We start from the raw sequence: 5337 nt of genomic DNA, 5'->3' as shown, positions 1-5337 counted from the left end.
TAGGATCGGTGCTCATTATACTCTGGGAATGACAGCCAGAGGAAACTGTGAGCTCCAGGAAGCTTCTGGGCATTGGAGCCCGGTCAGCAGCTTCTCCTTCCCATCCTACATCCACCTGCACCAGGTAAGAAAGACCTACTTGCTTGTATTCCCAGAGACTTGGCTTCAACTTCGACTTGACTTCAACTAAAGAAGTGGCCTTCCAGCTGCTGCAGACTTGGAACAACTGGCTGAAGGAGAAGCCAGGACAGACCTTGGGATGATTGCAATGTCATTTATTTACACCATTATATTATTATATGATGTAATGGGTGGTTGTCATAATATCATCCTTTTGTCCATGTCTCGATTGTGTTTTCAATAGCTCCAGTGTTTTCATCTTGTTTTTGGTTTTTGTTTTTTTGCTATAGACACTTCAGTTTCTGGGCACTCAGGAGAACAGCTTGGTCATGATCACCCTATTCCTATAAAATCTTTGATCCAGGCCTTTACTAATAATCTGCCAGCTAGATCTACCTCCAGCTGGTTATTTGCTCTTTTCCCCATCCATTTCGACTCTGAACTTTAAAATCTAGCTTTGATTCTCTTTGTGTGCCTGAATTGTCATGGACGGCCAAGGGTAAAATGACTTATCCTTAGCACTTTATAACAGAGAACTTCCACTTCTCTGTAAATCTCTCTGGAATGAGTTGAACCTCCAGTTGTAAGCAGGAGAAAGAAAGAAGTACTGCCTTGAAATCAAATATTCCCTCCTTCCCAGCCCTTCCCTCTTACCCCTCATATCTGTTTTTTTCAAATCCCCCTGCATCCAGCCTGGTTCAGAACTAATTCAGGGGATAGGATTGGGGGGATTACTTTTTATTTATTTTTTTTTATTTTAACATTTCATCTTCTTACTCATAGGCCACAAAAAAAATCATTTTCCTTTCTAAACATCTCAGAAATGAGAAAATGTGTGCTTGTGAATATGCTTTCTTTTCAACTACAGAATGTAAATGATAGTTATAAATGGAAATCCTTTTGCAATCAACAACCCAGAGAATACAGCACCATCCTGGTTGTTAAATAGAAAAGAATGGGATAGAGGTACTTCCTAGCCTAAAGAAGAAAGAAATCTATGCATGGCCTCTGCCTAAAGCTGCACCTGGGACCCTATTCAGATTTAAACCCATTTATGAATCACTAACAACAAAACTGTGTGTTTCTTTTTTAAAAATTTTTATTTATTTATGATAGTCACACAGAGAGAGGGGGGGGGGGGCAGAGACACAGGCAGAGGGAGAAGCAGGCTCCATGCACCGGGAGCCCGACGTGGGACTCGATCCCAGGTCCCCAGGTAATGAGTAGTAAAAAAAAAAAAAAAAAAAAGAGAGATGAGAAAACTTGACCAGCCTGATGAAATTCCAGATGAGGAGATGGGAAAGGAGCCCACTGAGAAGCAAAGAAAATAAGAAACAAAACACAAATAACGACTCTAATTACTCCTCTCCCTGCCTGACCCCAAGAGCGAGACCGACACAACACACTGTCCACCCCGAACTGTGCGGACGTGCACACAATCTAGCTTAGGAGGAGCATCCCAGGCACCAGTGCGATCCCCCCGTGGCTCTCCCATAGCCAGGCGTCAAGAGCAACCAGTGTCCTGAATTTGATGGGACTTTTGCTCTTTGCACATACGAAGGTATTCCTAAACTATGAGTGGAACCAAGCTGCATACATCTTTCTGAAGTCTGTCTTTATTCAATATTATGTATTTTTAGATTTATCCCTATTGACCCAAGTATCTCTAGGTCTTTAGTTTTAAATTGCTCTACAGACTGTTGGGGCATAACCACCTAGTCTCCTGTTAAGGGTCACTTAGCTGTTTCTTTTTCATGCACAGGAATGCAATGGACTTTTTTTTTTTTTTTTTTAATTAATGTGTGTGTCTCTTTGGTTGACCCTTTAGAGCTCCATGTCATCTGCAAATAGCTATTTTCTTTCTTGCTCTCTGATCCTGAGAGCATTATTATTTCTCTGTCTTGCTTTAACCTCTGGTCCAAACTTCTAGTACAAGGCTGAAAAGAAATGGGGATAGTAGATGTATGTATGCACTTGGTGCCTGTCTTTTAAAAAAACGCTCCCAATATTTCATTGAATGTGATGCCAAGGGTATTTGCTGGCTGCAGGATATGGGAGTTCCTATTACTGATTACTTGAGATGTTTCTACTATTGCATGAGTGTTGAATTTTATTAAATATATTCCTGCATCTACCAAGAGGAGCCTATTACTTTTCCTCCTTTTTAACAATGATTCACAGGGGCGCCTGGGTGGTTCAGTGGGTTAAGCATCCGACTCTTAGTTTTGGCTCAGGTCATGATCTCAGGGTTCTGGGATCGAGCACCACATGGGACCCTGCGCTCAGTGGGGAATCTGCTGGATGATTCGCTCCCTCTCCCTCTGCCCCTCCCCTCGCTCAAGCTCTGTCTCGATGTAATGAATTACATTATTAGCTCTTCTGGTGCTGAGCTGTCCCGTGTTCCTCGTATACATACAATCTGGTCATGCTTCGCTTTATTAATATATTGCTATATTCAGCTATGACATCTTTCTATGGTAAGTGAATTCAGCCTATGATTTTCCTTTAAAGGACCGTGCTTGTCTGGTAAAGATGTTATGCTGCCTTCATGAAACGTTCTTTGTAAAAAGCACTCCTTTCCAAATAATCTGGAATGGTTTGTATTAGGATTGAGCTAAGGTTTGTTTTTTGATGTTTGGAGGAATTCGTCACTAATCCTATCTGGCATCTAGGGATGGTTGTGCCCTTTTTTAATTGAAATTTTTATTGAAAGAATTGTAGGTTGGTTTATAGGAGTAGAAAATCGAGAGAATTCCATGTACCTTTTATCCAGTTTCCTCCACTGATAACATCTTGCAAAAACGATGCAGGCATTGATAAGCCTTTTCCAGTTTTCCTCAGTTTTACTTGTACTTATTTGTGTTGGTGTATTTTGCCCTATACAATTCATCACACCTACAGATTTGTGTATCTGCTACCACAATCAAGATATACAGTCCCATAATTACCAGGATTCTTTGTCCTGCCCTTCAATAATCCCACAGAGGAAAAGAAGGGTGTTCTTCATGCAGATTTCAATTGCTCTCAGGTATTCAGGTTTTCTGTTTCTGCTTGTGTTCATTTTGCTAAAGAACATTTTTTTCTTGTAAACATTCCACCAAAAATAGTGTAAGCTTTTTCATAGTTTGCTCCCATTTTTAAAATCTCTACTTCTGTACTTATGTTCCCCCTTTGGGTCCTACATTGTTATTTACCAGTCTATTCCTTTTGCATATATTCACCTCACCAGAAGTTCCCCTATTTTTCTTTTTAAAGAATCAACTCTCACTTGTTTTCACTGTACACCTATTATCTTCTGCTTTTGTCTTTTCTTTCCTTCTACTTTCTTGGAATTTGTCCATATTCCCTCTAACTTCTTGAGTAGAGTGAAGTCATTAATTTTGCCTTTTTTCTAATCTACTCATCTATAAATCTCTCCTTTAGTAGTTCTCAGAGGAGCTTCACTCATCCGCATGTAGAATTTTCATGGTTTAATTGCAAATATTTTCTAGATTCCAATATGAATTCTCCCTGGACTCGTGAGTTTAAAAGTGGTTTTCTTGGGATGCTTGGGGCGGGGGGGGGGGGGGGGGCGCAGCGGTTGAGCATCTGCCTTTGGCTCAGGTCGTGACCCCAGGCTCCTGGGATCGAGTCCCAAATCGGGCTTCCTGCTCAGCGGGGAGCCTGCTTCTCCATCTGCCTGTGTCTCTGCCTTTCTCTGTGTTGCTCATGAATAAATAAAATATTTTTTTTAAATGGCGTATCTGATATCTTGAGTATCTTTAGTCAACTCCCCCAGCTTGCATACGGCCACTTTGCTTTACTTCCTTCTGAAATTAGCCATCTTTGTTATTGCTTTAGAAAGTCAGAGTTTAAAGCTTATCTACATGACTGCAAGTATCTTTACTCATTATTCCTTTTGCATCTCACTTCTGCTTTGCAGGATTCCATTTTCGTCTCCAAATACATCTCCCAGGAATCTTTTTCAAAAAAGGAATGTTAGAGGTAAACTGTCAGAAAGGGTTAGTGATAAACTTGCAACTTTTGTCTCAAATTTTTATTTCAGCCTCATTCTGAAGTTACAGTTCACATGGGTTTAATTTCACTCAGTGCTTACTATTTTCTTGTCTTCTCTAAGGCAATGCGGGAAGAAGTCTGCTGTCAGTCTCAAGAACTCTCATTAGTGATCTCTTGTCTCTGACGGGCAAGTCCGTTTCTCGGACCCTCAGCACTTTCATTGTATCTGGGTTTGTGATTGAGAATCGTCATTTTTCCTCAATCTGATGATCACAGCTGCCATCGGATCTGACAAATGCTCAGCTTTTCTCTCTTCAAATGTTGCCTCTTTCCCATTTCTCAATTCCCTCCTTCTGGAACACTTACTAAATGCATTTCGAAATGTCCCATTCTATCTTCCACATGTCCACTCTCTATCCTCAAAACCCAACAGTGCATAAAGCCAAGGCCTGATACGTATCTGCAGAATGAATGAATGACTTAAGCTAAATCCATCATGGAAATCAGAATAAATGCACCAGTCCAAAGAAATCTGGTTAGCCATTTTTAAGGGAAAAAAATCAGGCATCTCCTGGAGCCCTTCTTAATAATTGAATCTTCAACCTAGTATCTAAGTTCAGGTACAAAAACAGTGAAATCTGGGATAATTTAATGACAAGAACCAACTGCTGAGGTATGCCACTTGGGGTATGTACTTGAGGGGGGGCTGTGATTTGTTCTCCATTTCAAGGAAATTTGATAAAATGGCTCAGAAAATATGTAGAGCACTAACCAACATCATAATAGCATGAGACGGGGACTGAGTTCATGCTCTAAGTCTCCTTTTGGGCACTTATCATAGAACAGAAATAAGTAACAGTTTGCACCGACCGACCGTCTACTAGGACACAATCTCACAATTCTTCAAAGTAAGCATTGGTAGCAATATTTTCGGTGACTCAATGAAAGTATAAATTGAAGTAGTTTTCCCTAAGTCATCGAGTTAATGACTGGACCCAAATCTGACCCAGTGTCCTCGCTGTCCCAGACAGAGCCCGTCGTCCCAGAGCCCACGCTCCTCCCGGTGCCTTCCTGCTTCCCTGGATCTTCTCTGCCTCCTCAGCATTCAGAAAACCCAGCCAGCTCTCAGAGGGGACAACTGTCGTCACTCAGAACCTTCTGCTGCGCCACCTGAACCATGACATTCTGGTTTATCCATCTCTAATAAAAACCGTGTTGGCA

This window comes from Canis aureus, chromosome 38 (assembly GCF_053574225.1).
Source record: "Canis aureus isolate CA01 chromosome 38, VMU_Caureus_v.1.0, whole genome shotgun sequence".
Classification (NCBI taxonomy): Eukaryota; Metazoa; Chordata; class Mammalia; order Carnivora; family Canidae; genus Canis; species Canis aureus.
Note: the sequence above shows the minus strand (reverse complement) of the source record.